Below are 25,714 nucleotides of genomic sequence, written 5' to 3' on the forward strand. Positions count from 1 at the left end.
GAAAGAGTCGGCTGTGTTTGGAAAGTACGAGAAAGGAAGCCCTTGCAATAATGCCTTCATCTCTGTTTGGGCAGCTGCATGTGGCGTTGGAATTTGCTGAGATGGAAAATAGAAAACAGAGCATATTTATGCATGGAGGGGAAGACAAGGGATCTGGTCCTGAGGTACTGAGTGTGACAGATCTGCCTAAAGTGCACCCAGGTGGAAATACACCCAGGTGGAGGTGCATGTCTGTGGGTCAGGAGAAAGGTCTCTAGAATAAGAACAGAGAGTTCAGCATAACATGAAAATCTGAGTATGTTTATATGCTAAGGGGAAAGAGCCAGTGAATTGAGAGAGAAGAATGACAAGGAAAAGGGGTTGGCTAAGGGAATGAATTATTAGAAGCAGGAAGTGAAGGGGATCCAAAACACAAGGACAGGGCAGAAGAAGGAAGGAGAAATTAGCCTTAGAGAGAAGAGGGCTTCTATCTGAGATGTGGAGATGAAGGTGAGAATGAATGTAATACAAGTCTGTGTGAGGGTAGAGAAAGAGCAAGTGTAACCATAGGTGGTCTTTGACTAACCATGGGGTGATATCTGGATAAATCCATTGTGGCTTGGAATATCCCAAGTCAACCATTACTGCAGGAAAAGGTAGAGCAGAGCTGAGCAGTCAAGATGTGTGACTTCACCAAGGACTAGACCGCAGAGTCCAAGGAGGCCTTCCAGCTGTTCGACCAGACAGGGAATGGCAAGATCCTATACAGCCAGTGTGGGGACGTGGCAAGGGCCCTGGGCCAGAACCCTACAAATGCCAAAGTGCTCAAGGTCTGGGCAACCCCAAGAGTGATGAGATGAATGTGAAGGTTCTGAACTTTGAGCACTTCCTGCCCATGTGCAGACAGTGGCCAAGAACAAGAACCAGGGCTCCCAGGAGGATTATGTTGAAGGCCTTCAGGTGTTTGAGAAGGAAGGGAACGGAAACATCATGGGCTCTGAAATCCGGCATGTTCTGTCACTCTTGGGGGAGAAGATGGCAGAGGTAGAAGTAGAGATGCTGGAGGCAGGGCACGAGGAAGCCATGGTCGCATCAATGATGAAGAGCTCATCTGTATGCTGCTGAATGGCTGGGGACATTTCCAGTACCCCCAGAACCTGTGCCTTTCCCTGTGTGAGACTCTAGCCCCAAAGCATCCCAGGCTCTCTGGTCACAACACCTTTCCCATCTTCTCTCTCCCAGATAATGTCTGCCATCAGCACTCACCAAAGAAACTCACTTTCTGTGCCCCCCCCCAAAACAAAAGAAAAGAAATATCCCAATTAAAAAAATGTATTTAATATGGGACCAATAGGTGGCGTGGTGGTTAAGGGCACTGGACTCCCACATGGCCAACTGCAGTTCCAGTCCCAGACCTGACGGTTTGCTTTCTCTCTCTCTCTCTCTCTCTCTCTCTCTCTATCTCTCTCTCTCTCTCTCTCACTCTGTCCCTTGCTGGTCAAATAGAGTTAAATAAAATAATTATTTTTTAAAATGTATTTAATATACCAGCCTACCAAACAGCAGGACTTAGCCTAACGTACCTTAGGTGTGCTCAGAACATTTACATTAACCTACAGTTAGGCAAAATCATCTAGCCCAGGGCCTACTTTATATATAATGAAGTGCTGTATAACCCCTGTAAGTTACTGAATACTGTACAGAAAGTGAAAATGAAACAGTTGTGTGGATTCCTGAAGTACAATTTCTACTGAATCCATTTCACTTTTATACCATCATAAAATCAAAAAATTATAAGTCAGACCACTATAAGTCAGGGACCATCTTTATTTTATTTATGAATTAAGACACCAAGACATCTTCTGAAAAGTGGAGTAAGATCATTTGGAGGCAGTGCTGAGAAGCACCATTGGAGCAGTGCTGAGCAGCATGGATATTCCAGAATCACCACTGTAGGGATCAAGAACATATGTGAGCACTGCTAGGATGTCTGGAGGGTACAACTGGGGGTATATGTCATGAAAGTGGACAGGCATCAATTCATGTTGATTTGTGTGTGTCGGCATACTCAGGTCCCCACTTTAAAGGAGGGAAGACATAAAGCTGAATTTACTCTGTGCTTATGAGTCTGCCAAAGGACAGAGGAGAGGGCACTGAGAGAGCCATGAAAGGTTGAAATGACACATGAAGACTAGGCTAGAAAGGAAAATAAGTAAAGATGAGTAGGACTCATCATACCTGAAGAATGTGGAGGAGACAAGAATTGGTGGTTGTGAGAAGATGAGTATGGGTGCCTTCCTTCACAGCACATGCCTTAGCCGTAGTTAAACATTAAGCGAGGGGCCAGCAGGTGGTGTGGTGGTTAAAGACCATAGATTCCCACATGGCCAGCCACAAATCGAGTCCTGGACCTGGTGGCTTGTTTTCTTGCTTCCTCTTTCTCTCTCTCTCTCTCTCTTGCTCTCTCTCTCTGGTCAAATTAAAAATAATAATAACAAATGAAATTAAATAAATAAATCTTTAAAAAAAAAAAAAAAAAGAAAGAAAGAAAAAAAAACATTTGGCTAAGTCTTTATCTGATCATTCTCCTGCACTGGGTGCAGGCGCTATGTGAAAAAGGTCTTCATCTATGTAGTTTATTATAGTATCTCTGTACTTTACAGTTCTACCACACACTAGGTGCTAATTAATTTTTTGTTAAATACCTAATAAGAGAGCTGCAGGTCTAGGAGAGATTGGATTATGACCTGATAGGTATACAGACTCTCTCATATGTGCCATTTCCAAGGGTTGCTGAGAACAAGATGTGGCACCAGCCGTTGGTGTCTCAAGGAATGTGGAGACAGAGAACCATGGAGATACAGAGGTGACATGCAAATGCACTGAAGTCCCACTAGGTCATGCATGAGGAGTTTGGTATGGCAATCTGGACGCAGAATTACAGAACCAAGAGAAGTGGTGCTTCCTTATGGCTCTGTGTGCACAAGTCATGGGACATAAAAAAACGAGCAAGCACCCCTCGATAGGAAGCAATCTCCTCAGATAACAAGGAAGTTGCTCAGAAGTGGAGGGACTTTGCTAGATGGAATAAGGAAGAGTGGAGTAAGCATCAGCTTACTCCATACAGCATCAGTTAGGTGCTACTGTATAGAATATTCATTCTACTCAGAGTTTCACACCTAAAGTCAACATGTATTCACAGATATGTATATATCAGCTGAACTTGCTATTGAAAGTAGTTAGATTATCTAAGAAATTTTGTGAATCAATAAAATGTGGGGGGAAAAAGAATGGAAAACAACTGTAGACAAAATGGCAGAGAGTGAAAAATAGGGGGGAAAGTACATATATGAAACTAGAAATGGAAAATTATCGACAATAACATGTATGATTAAGCCACTATGCAGCATATTCTGGAAGGGAAATCACATTTTGTATGTTGTGCCAATGCTCAGTGAATGAATGTAAATTAATTAAAATTTTTTTTATAATTTTTTTAAAAAAGAAAAAGTGGAGAATGTCAGTGGAAAAGTCTACACAATGTGATGAGCTGATGACAGAAAACAGCAAAAAAGAGAAAGGAAAACAAAAGACTTGGTATAGTTAGCAATGAAGGGTATGGTGCAACTGCTTCATTTCATCTGTTCAAAATTCCTCTGTAAATATCTCCCCTATGGTATAAGTATTCTGAGATATATTCATATGGGCTCTTTCTTTTTCTCTTTCTTTCTTTTAATACCTATACAATTAACTTTATGGCCTAACTAGTCTATTACTACAAATATCTCTGAGTAAAAGGGCCATTATAGCATAATTTTTAATAAGCCCATGACCCAATTGGTTCTAATCATTTAATAATTTATTTTTTACTGAAGAATCGGCTTTTTTAAGAGAATTATTTTATTTTATTCATCATTATTATTTTTAAATTTGATCAGAGAGAGATGGAAAAAAAGGAAAGTTAGAAAGCAAGCCATCAGATCCAGGACTTGAACCATGGTCAACCATTTGGGAGTCCAGTGCTGTAACCACTACACCACCTGCCAATCCTAAAAGAACCAACTTTTAGATTGGGCACTACTTTTTTCTATTTTCTAGTTCATTCCTTTCTGCTATTTTTTGTTTTATTTGAGAGATATTTACTGTACAGCACATGTGCTCACCAGAGAGACAGAGAGAAAGCAAGAACTCACCCCTGCCATGGCACATGGCCATGCCACAATCCCTTGCCCTCCATTCTTCTCTTGAGATTTTGGGCACACATGCACACACAACCAGCATGAGTCCAGGACTCAAACCGTGGTAGGCCATGTGGGAGCCCAGCCTTTCTGCTTTTATTTCTATTTTATTTCTTCCTTCTTTCTTTTTTTTTTTTTTTTTTTTTTTTGCTTACTGTTTTGCTCTTTTTATTTTTCTTAATTTTCTGAATTGGATATTAACTCACTTATTCACTTATTTCCATTATTTTTTTTTAGTATTGACTTAAGTATTTAAGACTATAAAATTTCTCATGAGCTCTGCTTTATCTGTATTCTATACATGCCATTGATTTTCATACATGAATATCATTTTCTAGAATGTTCCAGTTTTGATCTCTATATCTTCTTTATACCAAGAATAGTTGATAAAGTGGTTTTAAAATTCTTTAATAAAAATTTCTAAACATGCACAAAAGTAGAGGAAATAGTATAACAAATTCTTATGTACCTACCACAGAGTTTCAACAATAATTGATATATGAAATAAGCAATCTTGGTTCACCTTATTCCAAATCCAAGACATCAGTTTATTTATAAATATTATAATGTGTAAATAGACAGATTTTAGATTTCTTAGTGGAAAGAACACTTTGTTTCTGATTTTATTATTAATATCTGATTTTATTACATGATGATCAGAGAATTTTTTGTACTATTTATATTCTTAGAATATCTGTAATTTATAAGTGTTACATGGGCACTTGAAAAGATGGTATATTCTCTATTTCCAGGAAAGAGCTCAATATATTTCAGTACATTCAATATACTTGCCTAATGTCATAGACTAGAAATAGTGTAAAAATATAATTTCTATCTACTTCTCCTTATATCTCTTATATTTCTACTTTATAAATGGATCTTTATGTTATTCGATGAATGAACTCCCATTACTATTATATCTTCTTGATAACTATACCTATTAACATTATAAAGTCCCTTAATAATTTTTTTGGCTTGAACTCTATCTTGTCTGATATGAAGATCGATACCATGATGGAGTTCAATCTACATAGAACTCATACTTCTGTGTATGTTTGGAATTTTTCATTACTATCTACATATATACACGTGTGTGTGTGTGTGTGTATGTGTATGCCTTTATTTTTTTCTTCCATGAGCAAGAGACAGAAAGACAGCAAGACAGCACCACCTCACAGGGTCTTATACCATGAGTGAACCCCACATTCAGCCAGCTCCAGATCACCGGCATATGTGCACCTGTCATATTCAAGGAAATCTCCAGACATGAACTCAGAACCTTCAGATGCAAACTGACGCCTGTGCATCAGCTTTGCAGAGCATTGCATTTTACCACTGTGCCATCATTTTGTCCTGCTTCTATTTGTATTTTCTTGTTATACTTTAGCCTGTTTCCTTTGTTCATTTTCTAATTTTTTTAAGATTTTCACCATAGGGCACATGCATTCTCCAGAGAGAATGACAAGGGGAGACAGTGAGAGGGAAAGTGAGAAATCACCTCCATGGGGACTGGCCACACCACAATCCCTTCTCCTCCAGACTCCTTCTGGGTTTCTGGCAAAACACACACACACACACACATAACCCTAGCATGATTTTTGCCTCCAGGCCAGTTGTGTGGGAGCCCAGCATTTTAACCACTATGTCACTTCCTAGCCCCATTTGTGTGTGTGTGTGTGTGTGTGTGTATGTGTGTGTGTTGGAGAGGTTTTTGCTATAGGGTGTGTGCACTCGCCAGAAAGACAGGGACAGACAGAGAGACAGAAAGCGAGAAATCACACCCCATGGGGGATGGCCATGCTGCAATCACTTCTCCTCCATTCTCCTCTTGGGATCTTGGGCACGCATGCACATGAGCCTGGCATGAGTTCGAGCCACCAGGTCCAGGACTCGAACTGTGTTCAACTACATGGGAGTCCAGCAACATAGCCATTACTCCAACTGCTGGTCCCCCATTTGTTTTCAGTTTTAATTCCACCATTCTTCTAAACACCTTAGACCCTATAGTGTAAAAGTGATCTTAGTGGTCTAGAGTTTTTGTTGTAAGAAACAGAATCCACTTTAGTGAGTTTAAACAGAAAACAAATTTATTAGAGGATACTAGGGATCTCATGGTATCTCTCAGAAAGTCAAACAATTAGACCAGGGGTAATGAAGCCAGGAATAACAACCATCTACCCCACTGGGCTTCTCTCAGTCATGACACCATTAATCCTGAGCACTGACCCTGCAGCTCGCACCCTGACACCGAGTGATGGAAAAGATACCAAGGCTGCTGCCACTGCTGTTCTGAAAGCTTGGCTGTCTGCGCTAACCACACCACCTCTTCCAGGAAGGGATTTCACTCGGCTTTCCTCTCTTATACTGCTTTCTTCTAAATAAAACTCTGATCCATAGAACCTCGGATAATTCCGATGCCCTAGTTTCAGGGGAGAGGACATGGAATTCTGGCTTCTACTTTTAGGAAGCGATTGTATAATATGGGATGGTCCCTGACATATAGGGGGCCATATTTGCCACATATCCAATAAATACCCTTTATAGTAATGTTACTGAAGCTTCAGATATACCAACTTAGCCTCTAACTAAAAATAGTTCAAGAAACTATAACCAGGCATTGATGGGAAACAATTTTGCATGTGGCTGTTTTTTTGGATAGTTGAATGTATACAGGTGCTCTCTAGAAATGTCCCCACACTTACCAGGAAACAGTATGTGATCACACATTTTGCCTTTCCATTCCTACTTATTTTGGGATCATGTCCTTCTCTCTGTTCCTATACCCTGAGCTCTTACTCTAGGCCTACAACTTCTTTCCCAGGATACTAGAATCTCTTGTAGCTAGCTCCCTAGCTCTTTCTTGTCCTTTGTCCAAGCCATCCTGCATCCGCCAAGCCAAACTCGCTGGCATTACATTTTGGCAGCCTGTGTCAGAGCCCATGCTTCCTATACTCTCTTCGTTCTTCCTCAGTTGGCAAATACTTGCTGAGTGACCAAATCGTGCTAGGCAGCATGCTTTGGGTTATGAGGAAGGGAAAGCTTACTATCGGCAGCTCTCAATCTGGTGGGGAAGACAGACAACCAAATAGGAAAAGACGACATAAAGTGCTATAATTGTGGAACACAGGAACGGTGGGAAAGGTCCTGAAAGCAGCCTGGGGCATGGGGGGCAGCCCTGTGCAAGGGCACTGAAAGCACAAGGAACTGCCTGCACAGAGCGGGTAGGCACCGGGATGCTTAGTGCTCTGAGGGAACACTGCAAGTACTTTAATACTAGAGGTGCCTAAAATAACGTAGCAGGAGAAGATAGTTGGTGTCTTAGGGTGAGACATGACACAAGAGAAGTTGGGGTACCACTCTTCTGAAGCCAATGGGAAGCAGCTAACAGTTTTTACGCATATTAGCAACAGTATGTAGAACGGATTGGAGGAGGTGACAAGCAAAGGTTTCAGAGGCTCTTGCCCAAACTCATGAGAGAAACTATGAAGTGGCAGTGGTGGTGGCTATAGGGATGTGGAGGGAGGTCAGACTGAAAAGGTATTAAGATATAATCGACAAGGGCTGCCCCCATGGCCTGGGGGTTAAAGGAGCCAGATCCATATGGCCCATGTGGTTCGAATCCTGGCCTAGGAAGCTTGAAAAAACACAGCAGGTGCATACACATATGTGCCCCAAATCTCAACAGGATGGAGAAAAAAGGGTTGTGGCATAACCATGCCTCATTGAGGGCCGGGGTTGGGGCTCTCTCTCTCTTCTCTCTGTCTCTCTGGCAAGTGCATATGCCCTCTAGCAAAAATTTTAAAAAAGAAGGAAGGCTTCAGAACTTGGTGGCTGTGGGATTTAATCAGAGCAAAGCATAAATCATGGAAGACTCAAGGATTTCTCTTACGAGTGTCTGGGAGGCACAACTTGAAGAGAGAAGATAGAGCGTTGTTTTGACTGTTGCAAGTGTGGGACATCCAGGTGGAATGATGCAGCAGGAACTTGGATGTTAACAAACACAGGTGGGTGCTTCCTGGACCTCTGGCTATGACTTCCAGCCTTGGCAGCACACTGGGAACACCTGGGAAGTTCTGGAAAAGACCCACACCTAGGCCCCACCCACAGCATAAGCTCAGAGATCGAAGAGGCCTGGGCAGCAAGAAGGGATACAGAGGTAGAGCATTGATGGGATGGGGAGGTGTGGTGTTATCTGTTAAAGATATTTTGATCAACGGGTCTGGGGAGAAATGTGCACATATCAAAATGGTCTCATTGTAAGTCAAACAATATGATTGAAAGTATATACAAAAAACAAATAATAAATAATGTGGAAAAAAAAAAGAAAGAAAGAAAAGAAAAGCTTCCTGGGAATTTCCGAAACAGCCTGAGTATAGACCCCTGGTATGGGGAGGAGGTGTTGAGCCTGCAGGATGCCCTCACTGCTCTGTGATGACCTGCGAACGCCATTAGCTACCTTGGTCCTAAGTTTCCTCTCTAGAAAACGAAGAGCAAGTCACCTTAAAGAATTGTGACTGGTAAACAAAAATAAGTGTGGAAAGTGCCTAACAGCATTCTTGGTACACACCACAGCCCAGACAACTACTACTGGGTTCCACCCCAGGACCACACACTCAGCCTGCATTCCCAAAGAGATCAGGCTTTCTGCTTAACAGAGGGGGAAACCAGGAAACTCCCACACCTCTAATGAACACCCCTTTGCTCTCAGTCAGGGTGACTCTGATCCTGGCCCAAGTCTTTAAAATTTAGCCAAGATTTAGTGGCATGATATCTCCATGCTGAAAAGAACATTCTCAGTTAAGGGTGCCGGAGCATCTGTCTGTGTGTCTAGATGGGAAAACCTGATCAAGACAGAAAATTCCTCTCCCAAGGCAGTGAAGGCAAGAGATTAGTGGGATCTATCTAGCTGGTTAAGCCACATTTGACATACCCAATAGACAGATCAGTGGCTCCAGTCACATTTGATAGAGCCAATGGGATGAGAACAATCCGTGGGCCCAGCCAATGATCAACAAGCACGACCCGTTAAAGGTTTAAAAAAGATAAACCTGGCAGGACGCACCTGCCCCGGCCTTTGAGCCACTCTCTGTCCTCTCGGGCCTGCTCCTCCTCTTAGAAGTGTACTTTCACTTTCACTTAATAAACTTCCTTTTCCTTTCACTATGTGCATGTTTCCTTCACTTTGTCAGACACATTAAGGACCTGGATATCATCACAGAAGCCGTGAGAGGTCAGCAATTCCGGAGTACCCCGGCAGCCGACTGTGCCAAAACCCTCGGTTCAGGTCCGGCTGGAGAGTAACGAAAGGCCCTGGCGGGGGAACTTACCTCCCTCGGCCAGCGCGGCTGAGGGGCCTCTCCCACTGGCCAGCTTACGCCGGCGGTCACAGTTCAGGTGGGTGCCTGGGTGCCGAGCGACCCAGGGGTTCACTCAGCCCCGAGGGGCAGCATGAGACCCGCTCTCAGCTGTGTTTCTGGTGTGAAGGGCTACAGTGCCAAGTTCCACTTCAGACTCCATCCTGGGACCGGACAGGTGTGCAACAATAAAATGCAACTGCTCTGCAAGTCTGAACCATGCAGGAAAGTTCCGGGTTCCTGTCTGATGACCTTCCTGGGTTTGCTGGCCACACACGTGGCCGGGAGCTGGAGCAGGTTGATGCTGGAGGTGAAATCAGAGTATTGAGACCCCACTGGAGGGTCCTGTCTCTCTCTCTCTGTCTCTCTCTCTCAGCCATGAAATAAACAAACTTAAACAAATAAACGATTTCATTAGCCTTGCCACCTCTTGAGCAACTGTAAGCAAGGCTAGCCTACTCTCTCCTCTGGCCCTTGCTCTTTTCGCAGTCTGGGTGACTCTGGATGGAACACTTTCACCTTGCCAGGCATTGGCCAAATGTTCGGGATACAAAGATGGAGAAAACGAGGTCCCAGTCTCAAGTGCTCAAATGCCCATGCCCTCATGGGGCATCACAGGGCTGTGGCAGAGGTCTGTGCGGGTGGCAAGGACACTCTCTTGCCTAGACTTCGCCCAGACTGGTCTTGCAGGCAACGTTTTGGACATACTGATTCCCTGTTCACTGATACCTTCATCCAAACCTTCTGGTTTGTACATAAAAATACTCCAACCAGAGAGATGAGGTGTGCTGCCCAGACACTGCCAGGTCTCCAAAGGCTGAGCCCCAGACTGAATCCAGGTTCATTTCTAAGCTGTAGTCAGTCAGCACTCCCACCTCAAAGGACTATGCTCCTTGGGCACCAAGTGCTTCGCTGACCTTTGCTCATTTAATTTCCACAACAATGGGATGAGGGTTCTGTTTATTTTGCAGATGGGACAACTGAGTCTTGAGTAATTTAAGGACATTTATCCCCAGGACATGGAGCCAGCAAGTGATAAAGGTGGATAGCCCTTTCTTAGAGGTTTTTTAATAGTTTCAACCACTAGAGGGCACCAACTAACACTTAATCAACCCCGTATCTGCCCACATCTTGAAGTGGCCTCAGAGCTGTGGCTTTTTTTTTTTCTTTTTAAACCAATAGTTCCGTTTTCTTAGTTGTTTTGTTTGTTTGTTTTACTATATGGTATGTGCGCTCACTGGAAAGAGAGAGAGAGAAAGTGAGAAATCACCCCTGGGAGGGATGGCCATACTACAATCCCTTCTCCATTCTCTTCTTGGCATTTTGAGGTATGCATGCACGTGTGCCTGGCATGTTTTTTGCATGTTTTTCAAGCAGCTGGGTGTGGGACTCGAATCACGCAGTCACATGGGATCCAGTGCCTTGACCACACACACAGAGCTAAGTCTCAAGGCTCTTAGATCCAGGATAACCCTAACACATTTTTTTTTTTTTTCTCAAATGAGTCCTGCAGTTCAGGCAAGTTTTAAACTGGATGCACAGGTTTTACTCTTGAGACAACAAGAAGCTAAGGGGCGAGGGAGTCAAGCTGTCTTCATATAAAGAAAAGTCAGAATCAATGACAAAAGATTTCTTAGAACCTTTGGGCAACATCCTAACCATCTGCCAAAACCTAATGTCAATACCTAGCCACAACATGCCCTTGGCACGACTGACGGTCAACAGAGAGCATGGACAGCAGCAGTATCAGATACATGCCACAATGAGAGGGAAAACGAGGAATCACCCCCCAGGGGGGATGGCCACACCACAATCCCTTCTCCTCCATTCTTCTCCTGGGATTTTGGGCACACTGATATGCACACACAGTATGAATTTCAAGTCACCTGATTCAGGACTCAAACTGTGGTTAGCCATGTGGGAGCTCCTTAACCACTACCCACCTAGCGGCCCTCTTTCTTTTTAAGATACAGATTCTAGGTCCGCACCCACAAAATTGTTTTTTTTTGGGGGGGGGGTCAGTGGGTTGTTTTTTTTTTTTTTTTAATTAATCTGGGATTTGTGATTAGACCCAGGATGGTGTTTTGCCAAAAAGTTTCTTGTCTGAAAAAGAGTTTGGAAGCCATTGTTAGAGTATCAGAAATGGGGAGAGTGTGAGAGAGTGAAAAGAATAGAATTCAATAACTGATGACTTTGGGGTAACTTGCACTTTGGGGGAGTCTACGAGAAAGATAACAAATCTTTAAGATCACTGGGCATTGGGATGTGCCCCTGTTTGCAAGCAGCAGCTGCACTTCCTTATTGGAAGGTGGGAGTGAGTCCCTTAGATGAAAAGCTTCCCCGTGACTTCTTCTTTTCTTTTTTTTTTTAAGGAGGTTTTTGCTATAGGGTGCGTGCACTCACCAGACAGACAGACAGAGACAGAGAGACAGAAAGCAAGAAATCACCCCCTGGGGGCTTGGCCACACAGCAATCCCTTCTCCTCCATTCTCCTCTCAGGATCTTGGGCACGCACGCACACGCGCCCGGCCTGAGTTTTAAGCCACCAGGTCTGGGACGTGAACCGCGATAGACTACATGGGAGGCCAGTGACATAGCCATTACGCTAACTGCTGGTCTCCCCCGCACCCTACCCCCATGACTTCTAATCTCCATCAGGTCAAGGGTACAGCAAGGCCAGGCATCCTGCCGGAAAGGGCACTGGTCTGGGAGTCAGAAGCCTCAGTTGGTTTCCAGCTCTATCTCCTGTTGGCTATATGTCCACTGGTTAAGGGTCCTTGAATTCCCCAAGCCTCAGTTTGCATATCTATAAAGTAAACAAATACTCAACCCATTGTAGTGGCAATTAAATGAGCCAAGATCAGCAAAGCATTTGGTGCCCAGAGGACAATCCTAGGAGGATGGAGCACTATCTACGAATTGACTCTTGTCAGCTTTAGCCTAGAGAAGAGCTGCTCCCATCCCTCCTCCCTTCCTGAAAGACATGAACCTCCAGGGTGCAAGATTTGTGTTAGGAGATACACTTGACTCAACTCCAGTGACAAAAGTCCAAGAGGGCTGGTTTTTCCAGCCTGCAGTCTGAATTCATCACCTGGGAGGCATTCATATTCTCCAGTTCAGGACAAGACAAGAGAAGAAAGAGAATCGGGGGACCAGCAGATGGCATAACATCTGGCTACATCACTGGACTCCCATGTAGTTGACTGCAGTTCAAGTCCTGGACCCAATGGCTTAATACTCATGCCAGGTGCATGTGTGTGTGTGCCCAAGAGTCCAAGAGGAGAATGGAAGACAAGAGATTGTGGCATGGCCCTCCCCTCTGAGGGGGTGATTTCTTGCTTCCTGTCTCTCTGTTTCTCTGGTGAGCACACATGCCCTATAGCAAAAATCTCTCTCTAAAAAAAAGAAAGACAATTTGAACCCTCTTTTCTGTTTCTACCACTCCTCAGACACCTACAGAATTTGATAATGACCTGTGTTTCAATCCAATGGTCCTCGAGAGTCCTGGAAACATTTTCTAATCTCTCCTATGTCAGATCCTACTCATACTCATCACCTCTTCCATCTCAAAGCCATCTGCACCTTCGGTCCAAGGAATCCTAGAAGTTCTCTGAGCTCTCCTCCTTCCCTTCTCACCCCCTTCCCTTCCCCAAAACCTTCCTGGTCAAAGTCTTTCACCTAGGCCAGCCAGGTAGTTACATTGGCTGGATCCCACATGGCTGACTGTGAGGTTCAAGTCCTAGACCCAACAGCTGGAAAAACACACTGGATGCATGTGCACGTGTGCTGAAGAATCCTGAGAGGAGAACAGAGAGAAGGGATCGCAGCATAGCCAACCCCCCTGAGGAGTAGTTTTCTCACCCTCTCCCCCATCTCTCTCTGGCAAGCACATGTACCCCCCCCAAAAAAAACAGTCCTTCACCCACTTTTTGTCCATCAGCATCCCTCAGAATTCTCCTGGGCCCCTGCCTTTCTTCTTCAAGCTCTCCTGAAGTGACTCATCCATACTCAAGCTCTGCCAACCCCTGTGGGCCAGTGCTGCCCTTCAATCCCTCACCTTCAGTTTTAATTCAGGTCCTCTCCTGAGGATCCATTTATGGAGTGTCCACTTGAACTTTAAAATAAGTATGTCCAAAATTAAGTGAGGCATCTTATCCTGCACTCCCAGTCCTATTCTACCTACCCCCAAGATGCCCTTCTCATCCTCACTGCCAGCATCAATGAACAATCACCATCTAATCAATTCCCAAACTATTGGGTCAGAGGAAAAGTCATGATGCATTTTTGCATAGAAAAACATAGAAAAGTCATGACTTCCCCGACAACTCAATAGAAACCCTGCAGTCACCTTCCCCATCTTTCCCGCACCATGTTCAGTCCCTCCCCAAGCCCTGCTGGTTTTATTTCTCAAACAAGCCTGGCCGTCTCCACCCTCATTCAGAGCTTCCTCACCTTTACCCAAACCACCATGACATGAAGACCTTGAACTTAGTGCCAGGACCACACTCCGGCACTGTAAACTCACCCTTCGTTTTCTTCTTTGTTTTTTTTAAGTTTATGTATTTCTTCCATGAGTGAGAGAGACAGAGAAAAAGAGACAGACTGCACCCCAACAGGGTCTGGATGCCGTGACCCGCCCCCAGCCTTAGCCGGGATCACAGGCGTGCACATGCACAGTATACTCCGGGAGGTCTCCAGATACAACGCAGAAACCTTCCCATGTGGGTCAGCCTTGCAGAGCATCGTGCTTTACTGCTGCACAAGCATTCATTCATTTTCTACCGCACGCATCCTCGTAATTCATTGTCTAGTAAGGCCACACTGTGGCTTCCCACGACCAGAAAGCTACCTCGTGGTTTTGTGCCATCTTCATACCACTGCCTTTTCTGCGAGCACCTGTCCTCATTCCTGTCTGCTTGGCTGTCGGCTGCCTCTGACTGTATTGGCATGAATCATCTCACCAACACCCCTCACTGCAATGACAATGATACCTTCACCTGGGACCTAAGAATGGGGCCTTACTTGGGAAAGAAGAATCTTTACAGCTATATTTAAGTTTAGGATCCTGAGATCCAGGATCCAGGCAGACCCTACATCCAATGACAATGGTTCTTATAAGAGAAGACGCAGAAAGGAAATGATGCACAGAGAAGACAGTCACGTAAAGACAGGTTGTAGAGAAAGGAGTGGTGCTGTCACAAACCAAGGGGCACCTAGAGCCACCAGAAGCTGGAAGTGACAAGAGATGAACTCTCCCCTGAGGGGGAGCGTGGCCCTGCTGACATTTTGGTTTTGAACTTGTGGCCTCCCAAACTGTAATAGATCAAATTTCCATTGGTTTAAATCTTCAGGCTTGTGGTAATTTGTTATGGTAGCTATAAAAAACTATCCACTTGCTTTTCAGGACTCAGTTCATGTGACCTCTCCTCCAGGAAGTCTTCCTTTTATTCCTCCTACCATCCCTGCCAGCTCCCCGGCAGCCTCACTCTGCAAACGTCTGAGAGGCAGCATCCGGGTTCTGTCCCCACTGCACTGTGCGGCTCCAGCACTGTTCCGGGAATGTAACCAGCACCTGAGTCTCAGCTCCTATGCAGCTCCAGGCATGAGCGTGGGGAACCATCTCAGCGAGCCGGTATCTCACCCAAACTGCTTAGTGAGCAGTCAGAGCGCAGGTTCAGACCTTTCTGAATCATAGGTTGCGCTGAGCATGTCAACCATGGCCTGTTCAAAAGCCCAGAGGCCCACTAGGAGAAGGGGGATGCTGAAAGACAATGGGTGGAAGACTGAGGACAGATAGGGCCTTAATTACCCAGCTCTGAGACAGAACCTGTGTGTGTGCGCATGCATGCACGTGCGTGTATGTGTGTGTGTGTGGGGGTATAATGGGGACTGTGGTCGATAAACTGAGGACAATCTAGTGCCTCATGTGGCGTAATTATAGCAGCATCAATTCTGAGGCCTGGGAGCCAGGGACCGGTGATGTGACAGGGATGCTGGAGAGGAAGAAGGGGAAGGAGGAAAGGGTTAGCTCTGAGCAAGTCTTGAGATGGAATGTGTTTCCCCTCCTCTCTCCTCCATGTCTCTGCCCCTTCTTGGGGCATCATCCTTGGCTTCTCAGGGCACAATTGCTGTCTTAGCCTCTTCTGTGGCACTTCACCAATTGTAGGAGGTTAAACAATGACCCACAAAAGACATCCATGGCCTGGGCCGTGGCAGTGTGGAGGTTAAGGCAGCTGGATCCCACATAGCCAACTCCACGGTTCTAGTCTCAGACTCAGTGACTTGAAAATCACACTGAGCAAGTGTGCATGCATGCCCAAAATCCGAAGAGGAGAATGGAGGAAAAGGAATTGTAGCATGGCCAACCCCCTGGGGGAGAGGGGAGATTTTTAACTTTCCCTCTCTCTATCTCTCTCTCTCCTGGAAATGCATGTGCCCTATGGCAAATTAATTAATTAATTAAAATAAAAAGACATCCATGCCCTATTTCTTGGAAGCTTCTATGGCAAAAAGAAAAAAAAAAAAAAGGACTTCGTAGGACTTCGTAGATATATTTAAGTTATGGATCTGGAGATAGGGAGATTACTCAGATAGGCCCTAAAAACACTATCAGTGTCTTTAAAAAAAAAAAAAAAGGCAATCAGAGGAGAAGATGATGTGACCAGAGGCAGAGAATGGAGTGAAGCCAAGAAATACCAAAAGCCATGAAACTGGAGAGGCAAGAAACAAATTTCCCTCTAGAGCCTTGGGAGGGCGTATGGCTCTGCTGATTCCATGATTTCAGCCCAGTTCTACTGATCCCAGACTCCTGCCCCCCGGACTGTGAGGGAACAAATGTCTGTTCTGTTTTGTTTAGTTTTCTCTAACTACCAGAGGTTGTATGTGTTCACCAGAGACAGGGAGAGGGAGAAAGCACCCTTCAATGGGGTGTGGTCATGCTGTAACCCTTCTCCATTTCTCCATCCTGTTGAGATTTGGGGCACGCATGCTGAGAACTAAGCATGTTTTTCAAGCTGCTGAGGCCAGGATTCAAACCGCAGTTCGATTGGCTGGGATCCAGCTCCCATAACCACTAGACTACCAGGCCAGCCCACATTTCTGTCTTTTAAGCCACCACCAAGTTTATAGTCATTTGTGAGACCAACTACGGAAAGTAACACACCTGGTCACCCAAATTTCCTTCGTACCAATCAAACTTGTTTCCTGATCACCTACTTTGGTGTTAGGGAGGAACAAAGTCCAGTTATACTGAGGCCAGCAGGTAGTGTGGAGGTGAAGGTGCCTGGATCCCACATGACTGACTACGGTTTGAGCGCTGGACCAAGTGGCTGGAAAATCATGCCAAGCACAGGTGCATATATGCCCAAATCCCCAGAGGAGAATGAAGAAGAAGAGATTGCAGAGTGGCTATGCACCCTGGGAAGTGATTTCTCGCTTGTTCGTTCTCTCTCTCTCTCTCTCTCTTCCCCCTTCCCTCCCCAAGCACACATACCGTGCAGCAAATTTTTTAAAAAAAGAATAAAGTCCAGTTATATAAATTTACCCTAATGAGAGCTCCTTAGCACTCCCAAAGTCAATTAAGTTTAATTAAGTTTTGCTTTGTTTACTTTTTTAAAAATTTTGTCAGAGGGCACATGCTCTTGCTCGAAGAAGAGCAGGCTGAGTGGAGATGAGAAAGCACCCCCCATGGGACATGGTCACAGCACAAACCATCTCTTTCATCTCTCCCTCCTTGCAGGATCTTGGGCACATGTATGCCCCCAGAGTGTTTCTCAGGACTTATAGCATGGTCGGCCATAGAGTATCCAGCCGCCTTAACCACCAGGCTGCAGGCTGGCCCAGGCAAATTAAGTTTTGTGGGGTTTTGTTGTTGTTGTTCGTTCATTCGTTCTTTCTTTCTTTTCTTTTCTTTCTTTCTTTCTTTCTTTCTTTCTTTCTTTCTTTCTTTCTTTCTTTTTTGTTGTTTGTTTGTTTTTGCCATAGAGTACATGTGCTCACCAGAGAGACACAGAGAGGAGGAAGATGAGAAATCACCTCCTGGAAGGATGGCCACACTGCAACCCCTTCTCCATTCTCCTTTCAGGATTTTGGGCACTTGCGTACACACACGTGGTATGTTTTTCAAGCTGCTATGTCTGGGGCTTGAACCACAGTTCGCTATATGGGAGTTCAGTGCCTTGACCACCATACCACCTGCTGGCCCCAGCAATTAAATTTTTAATTGTTTGTGGCTACAACGTCATCCAGCCCAGTGCCTGGCACATGGTTAATGCTGGATTCCGGTAGTGAATGAATGATGATGACAGTCAGCTTAGCTTATCATAGACAGAGGGCTTGAGTTTCCACCACAATTCATGGAGCTGTCCCCTGCTTGCACAGGTTCTTTTATGCCAAACACCTGCAACTTGATTCCTGCCCAGAACAAGAAACCCCTTAGCACGGCCTAGCTGTGGTGGCACAGGTGACAGGGCAGTACTGCACAGTACTGGGGCCTATGGGAAGGCCTTGGGTTCAGTTCCTGCACCAACCTAAACACACCAGATGTCCCCATGGACAGTCTATGGTCCTGGCTGACAGGAAAATGGTATGGGAGGAGTGGGGGTCATGGCATAAGAAGACCCTGTTGGGGTTCCTTTCTCTAGTGAATTAAGTAAGTAAATAAATAAATTAAAAGAAAGAGAGAGAGAGAGAAAGGCAGAAAGAAGAAAAAGGGAAGGAAGGAGAAAGAAAGGAAGAAGAAAAAAGAAAAGAAAAGACAAAAAGAACAAAAAAGAAACCAGACTGGCCCCATGGCAAAGTGGTTATGGAAGCCAAATCCCATGTGGCTGACCACACAGTTGGAATCCAAGCCCTGAGGACTCAAAAAACACCCGCAATTGCATGTACTTCTGTGCCCCAACAGGTGGCATAGTGGTTAAGGTGGCTGGATTTCCACATCGGTCAAGGTTCGAGTCCCAGACCAGATGGCTTGAAAGTCATACCAGGTGTGTGCACACATGCTCAAAATCCTGAGAGGAGAATGAAGGAGAAGAGATGTAGCATGGCTATCCTCCCGAGGGGGAATTTCTCACTTTCCTTCTCTCTCTCTGTCTCTCTCCTCTCCAGCAAATACACATGCCCTATGGCAAACATAAAAAAAAGGAAGTAGGCACACACAAGAATGACCAGATTCCCACCACTGGAGGACGGGAGGAAGGGGTTTGGATTGTGCAATGACCAGAACTCTGTGGAAAGTGCTCATCTCTCTCTCTCTCCCCCTCTCTCTTCTCTCATTCTCACTCATGCTCTAGCATGAATAAAGAAAAAATGCACCCCTTATTAACATTACCGAAATCTACATTTCTACTTTAACGTTTTCCACAAGTCTGCCCCATCCATGCAATTTTCTCCAAGTTCTATGCAATTTACAATAATTTATTATTTTGAGAAATATATACCTCTAGTTTTCTGTGAAAATTAGCCTTGCATGAAACTGTATGTGATGCACTGACTGAGCACTGTAGAAAGAACTCCTCAGCCCTCTCAGCCAAGGCTCTGCAGAGAAACCTTCTGGATGGTTGTTCAAGTTAATACAGAGCAAGAAACTGTAATTGTCTGTCTAAGAAGAGACGCCACTCACCTCTCATGGTCAAAGGGCATAATTCACAGCATCTGCAATACATAGTTATAATCTACAAAACATTTCAGTCCACAACTCACCAAATACACTGCAGTGGGCCCATAGAGCCCCTGTGCATAGTAGGCTGCACAATCTAGGTCTGTTTACAGACACTTCGTGATGTTTACGTGATTACAAAATCACCTGATGGTGAATTTCTCAGAAGGTATCTCCATCGTTATATGGCACATGACTTTCTAAGTGATGTTAAAATCAAAACATGGAAAGCAACACCTTCATTCATCCTGCAAGCTCCCTAACGGTATACTTTTTTGATAGTTACATTTCACTCCCTCCTCTTTGCACTTCCAAAGTTTCAAAAATTGTAGAATATGACCAAGCGAAGGGTTCCCGATAGAATGAGCCCAGCATTGATGCCAACATAATCTTCTGAGTCCCTCTCCCCATGTCCTTTCATTCAAAAATTATATTGAGCAGGGCCGGCAGGTGGCGTAGGGGTTGGGGTGCTGGACTCCCATGTGGCAGGTCTTGGATTGAGTTCCAGATACAGTGGCTTGAAACTCATACTAAGCACATGTGCATGTGTGCCCAAAGTCCCAAGAGAATGGAGGAGAAGGGATTACAGCATGGCCATCAGCACAGGGGGTGATTTCTCACTTTCTGTCTCTCTGCCTCTCTCTGACTCTCTGGCTAGCGCATGTGCCCTACAGCAAAAATCTTTCTCTTAAAAAAAAAAAAAAACACTATATCGAGCATCTACTACTTTTAAATTCTGAAGAGACTTTTAGGAAATAAGTAAATGCGGAGGCAGACGATACTTAATGCAAGTACAGCAAGTACTCTATGGAGTATTTGAACAAGGAGTGCTGCAAAATCTGCCTTGTACATAGGAAGTCTTTCAGTCTGTGCAGTTAACTAGGTCTGGTAAGGATAGGACAACCTGACAGTCCCGTCTACCATGCCTCTCCTGCTGTTCCTGGGGGTGTCCATTCCTACCTGGGACTTGCTAATCAAGTACCATAAGCTATTAAGCTCTCAGTGGTGGCCCCCAACATCACACAGCAGTGCTTCTCCATGTGTGCAGGGCACACAGATCAACTGGAAATGCGGTTGAAATCCAAATTTGGCAGGTTCCCTTAGATCAGAGCAGGAGGCTGAAATCTTGCATTTCTATTTTTTTTTCCCTTTGGCATTAATTATCTATTTCTTCCATGAGCAAGAGAAATAAAGAGAGGGAGTTACCTCCAATAGAGTCTTGATGCTGTGATCCACCCTAACCTCACTTAACCAAGATCACGGGTACATGTATGCCCACCACACCCAGGGAGGTCTCAGGACATGAACCTGACGTTTTTCCATGTGGTTCAGCCTCACAGAGCATTGCATTTTATTGCAGAACCACCGCCCAGCCCCAAGATTCTGTATTTCTCCTTTTTTATTAGAAGAGATGTTTGCTATAGGGTGTGAATGCTCGCCAGAAAGACAGAAAGCAAGAAATCACCTCCCAGGGGAATAGCCACACCACAATCCCTTCTCCTCCATTCTCCTCTGAGGATTTTGAGCACACCAGGCATAGCATATGCGCCTATGTGAGTTTTAAGTCATCAGTTGCGGGACTCGAACCATGGTCAACTACATGAGAGTCAGTGACATAACTATTATGCCATCTGCTGGTCCCAAAATTTCTAATTTCTAATGAACTCCCAGGTGCTAAAGACTGGCTGGTCTGAGGACCATGTTTGGAGTAGCAAGAAATGAGAGCACTTAGTTTTTACCTAAAACAAGGCAAAAGTGACTTCTGAAGGCCTGAGATTCTGGCATGCAGCGTTAGTAAGACTTTCCTGTAAGGGTAGGGAGGCCGAGAGCATCTGAGCCACAAGAGAGCGTGTAGTGCTGATGAGCAGCTGTGGTTTCCATGCTGCTCCCAGCCTGAGCAAAACCTGCCGGAAACGACAACTGAACATAAATAGAGCTACTGATAGAAAGCAAGGCGCTAGCCTGCTTCAGAGATATGAACAAAGTGGACAAAAATGAAAGTTTTGGGAAATGACCATATGAGAGGACTTCAAAAAGCGTGTGGAACAAAAAAATAAAATAAAATAACAAATTAAAGTGTGAGTCTATTTTGGTCCAAAAAGTGTTTGAAATCCGTATAAAATCTTTTCACAATATGCAATTTCCATAAACTTTTTAAGACTCCCTTGATACTATGGATACAGGTTTCCCATGTCTCTGGGTTCCATTCAGGTTTTGAAATCAAATTAAAACAGACAGGCCCATCGAGAACATGGTGGTTAAGATACTGGATCCCACATGGCTGATTGCATGGTTCAGGTCTTGGATCTAGTAGCTTGAACACACACCGGGCATGTGTGCACATGTGCCCCAAATTGTGAAAGTACAAATGGAGAAGAGATTACGTGACTGTCCCCCAATGGGAGGTTCTTTCTCACTTTCCTTTTCTCTCTCTCTCACTCTCTTTCTCCAGCAAGCGCATATACCTTCTGGCATTATTTTTTTTAAGATGACCTTTTTAAAAAAAAAAAATAACCAAAGAGTGCATGTACTTGCCAGAGAGAGAGAGAGGGAGGAAGCACTCTCCAGTGGGGCATGGACACGTTGCAATCTGTTCTCCATTGCTCCCTCCTGTCAGTATTTTGGGCATGCACATATATCCATCCCAGCTGTTTTTCAAGCTGCCAGGGCCAGAATTCGAACTGTGGTTGACCATGTGGGATCTGGCTCCTGTAAAGAGTACGCTATAGAGCCGGCCTCAACAGACGCCTTTCGTGCGTGTCCTCATGGTTTGGGAGATGGCTGTGACCTCCAGATCCCCTCTCAGGCCTCCCTGCACCAACAAGCCCCATCTTCTGCTAGACACTTCCTGTTGATGTCCTTGCTGGGTTGACAATACTACTGGTGACCAGAGGGGGCAGAGGAATCAGGGGTGCTGGGTAAGGAAAAGTCCAGAGAAGTTGCTGATGCCATGGATGCGAGATTGAGCATGGACAGTGACTGTTGCATGGATACCATCAAACTGGCACCACCCATGTGCTTATTTTCATCTTCTTAGGTATGAGCCTATGGAAGGCAGGGCCAAGTCACTGTCTACTCGGCCTTCCCACTACTGGTTCCTTGTGGGCCACTACTGGTTCATTGTGGGTGCTTGCAGCAAGCTGTTATCACTGGATTCATGAAAAGTAGGAGCTCAAGGATGCAGATGGTGTCTCCCTGACGACGACAATCACACACAACAAAAGCAGCGGGGCATGCATAATGGACCCCACTCCTAAGTCAGGGAGAGTCTGGCTGGACTCTTCTTCACAGTAACAAAGGGGTATGTGAAGGCAGTAGGCCCCGGACATCACACAGCAAGTCAGCAAATGCTCAGTGAGACATTTAGTAATGGCAGCTCACTGTGGGCCACCAGACATGCCCTGGTCTCCTCATTGCTCCTCAGATTCCTCAACTGTAAAATGGGGTATAGGTGGGTTGGTAGGTGGTGTGGTGGTTAAGGCACTGGACTCCCACATGGCTGACCATGATTCAAGTCTCAGACCTGACAGCTTGCTTTTTCACTTTCTCTCTCTTTCTCTCTCTCTCTCTCTTTCTCTCTCTCTCTCTCTCATCAAACTTTAAAAAAATAATAAATTAAACTAAATTAAAAATTATTTAAAACAAAATAAGATATTAAGAGTTAATGCTCTGTCTTGGGATCAGCAGGTGGTGCAGTGGTTAAGGCACTGGCCTCCTACATGGTCAACCATAGTTCAAATCCCAGACCTGGTGGCTTGAAACTCACCAGGCATGTGTGTGTGTGTGCACCCAAAATTCTGAAAGGAGAATGAAGAAGGGATTGAGGTCATCCCCCCGGGGGGTGATTTCTTGCTTTCTGTCTCTCTGTCTCTCCCTGTCTCTCCAGAGAGCACACGTACTCTATAGTGGAAAAATAAAAAATTCTCTCTTAAAAAAAGATTTGGGACCAGCAGATGGCCTAGATGGTTACCTTACTGGACTCTGATGTAGCTTTCTCCAGTTTGAGTCCCAGACCCAGTGGCTTAAAATTCATGTCAGGTGCAGGGAACCAGCAGTTAGTATAATGGCTATGTCGCTGGACTCCCATGTAGTCGACCGTGGTTCGCGTCCCGGGCCCGGTGGCTTAAAACTCACGCTGGGCACGTGTGCGTGTGTGCCCAAGATCCAGAGAGGAGAATGGAGGAGAAGGGATTGCAGCGTGGCCATCCCCTCTGGGGGGTGATTTCTCACTTTCTGTCTCTCTGTCTCTCCCTGTCTCTCCCTGTGTCTCTCTGGCGAGCATACATGCCCTATAACAAAAATCTCGCTTAAAAAAAAAAAAGATTCAGTGGTCTCATGGATTCTTTTAAAGGAAGCATCCATGATCCCACTCACTTCAAAAGAGAACCCAAGGGAGAGACCAGCAGTTAGCGTAATGGGTATGTTGAACCGACTGCAGTTTGAGTCCTCGACTCAGTGGCTTAAACTCATGCAGGGCGCATGTGTGTGCGTGCTCAAGATTCCGAGGAGAAGGGATTGTGGCATGGCCATCCCCCCCGGGAAGGTGATTTCTCTCTGTCTTTCTCTCTCTTTCTGGCTAGTGCACGCATCTTATAGAAAAAAAACTCAAAAAATAAATAAATAAAAAGAGAGAGAGAGAGAACCCAGGGGACCAGCATATAGCGTAATGGTTATGTTGCTGGGCTCCCATGTAGTCAACTGTGGTTCGAGTCCTGGACCCGGTGGCTTAAACTCATGCCAGGCACGTGTGCGTGCGTGCCCAAGATCCCGAGAGGAGAATGGAGGAGAAGGGACTGCAGCGTGGCCATCCCCCCCGAGGGGTGATTTCTCACTTTCTGTCTTTCTCTCTCTTTCTGGCTAGTGCACGCATCTTATAGAAAAAAAACTCAAAAAATAAATAAATAAAAAGAGAGAGAGAGAGAGAACCCAGGAGTTCAGTCCTTCCTGCCTCATCTCCCTGGCGCATCAAGAGCGCAACAGGTTCAGTCACACTGGTGTCTTCCCACTCTCTGGCAAGACTCCTCACAGGTCCTCTCTCGATTAAATCCCCAGTACTGTTAATGAATCTGAATGTCTGCTCTGATCACTGGAGGGAAGAGGGATTTGAAGGCACCAGACCACTTGCTTCTAAAACATTTGGCTGAGGAGCCAACAGGTGGCGCGGGGGCTAAGGCACTGGATTCCCACATGGTTGGCACAGTTTGAGTCCTGGACCTAGAGGCTTGAAAAGTCACAGTGGCACAAGTGCTAGTGTGCCCTGAATTGCAAGAGAACAGAGGATTGCAGTATGGCCAACCCCCATGGGCAGAGGTGATTTTGCACTTTCCCTCTCTCTGTCTTCCTCTGGCAAGCACCCTGTGGGGGAAACAAAAACCATTACATTCCTTTCTTTTGTTCATTTCCTGTTTCCTTCCCTCCCTCAAATGCATGGATTTTCGGTTTCTAAAATTGGGAAGAGACAGAAGAATCCATCTTTCTGCATTTGGAAGCTACACATCAAACCTATGGCACTAAAGAAATAGCAGTAGAAATAATACTAAAGTCTATTTGTGGTTGCTGTGTTCTCCAAAAGAGGGCTTTAGAGGCTAATTAGCACTGTCTGATGCTAACTTTTGAATCACTTGAGAAAGGCGATGGTGTTGAAGGGCTTTTTCTGCCTAGCACACACTGGGAGGACAGAGCTGGCCAGCAAGCACTAGGTGATGTCACCTGTGAAGGGGGTCCCCGAAGGTCCCATTCATTGACCAATTTAACAAACTTCAAGAAACTACTAGGATTTTTTTTTTCAGGGAACAGAAAACTTTCTCAGAGATTGGAAAAAATCATAAAACTGTGCAAACCCCATAATACTCACCTGAAACATGCAAGAACCACTTGCAGAAGCTAGATTTGCCAGCAGATAAAGCCACTGGTTGTGTGGGTAAGCCTTCTTTTAGGCGCCTTATGTATACGCACTTATTTCACTTGAGTGACCATCTGGTGATGCAGTAGACATAATTATCTCTGTTTTACAAACAAGGAAACTGAGGCACAGTAACGTCAAAAACCCTCCCCAAAGTCTGAACTGTTGGGCTGCAATCAGATGGGCTGCTTGGCTCCAGGGACCACTGTTCTTCGCTATTCTTCTCTCGTTTTTGTTTGTTTGTTTGTTTGTTTGTTTGTATACCAGGTCAAGTTCAGGGAACACTTAGACTCACCATCCCTTGGAGAGGAGTAAAGGGAAGCCCTCTGACTGAGGTGCCCACCTGCAGTGTGACTCAGCCCTTCCCCTGGGAGGGAGAAATGAAACACACCCTTCCCTACCCCAAAAGGGAAGAAGGGTCCCCATCTACCAGGGAGTGCTGTAGCCTCGCAGGACAAGGCGAGGATGCACCTGGGCGCCCCACCTCCAACCACCCACCTGCATTTGCGCCGTCCCCAGCCCCACCGGGATACTTTATCCCGAGGTAAACTGGGAGCCCAGTCTCACAATCAAACCCAGGAGAGCG

General features: G+C 45.3%; 1 pseudogene; it reads left to right on the top strand.

Moving 5' to 3' along the window:
* The first annotated feature begins 632 nt into the window (after window positions 1–632).
* LOC102493475 (myosin light polypeptide 6-like) lies at window positions 633–9,518 on the top strand (annotated as a pseudogene).
* Window positions 9,519–25,714: the final 16,196 nt, after the last annotated feature.

The sequence above is a fragment of the Tupaia chinensis genome, unplaced genomic scaffold (genome assembly GCF_000334495.1).
Source record: "Tupaia chinensis unplaced genomic scaffold, TupChi_1.0 Scaffold000685_1, whole genome shotgun sequence".
Lineage (NCBI taxonomy): Eukaryota > Metazoa > Chordata > Mammalia > Scandentia > Tupaiidae > Tupaia > Tupaia belangeri.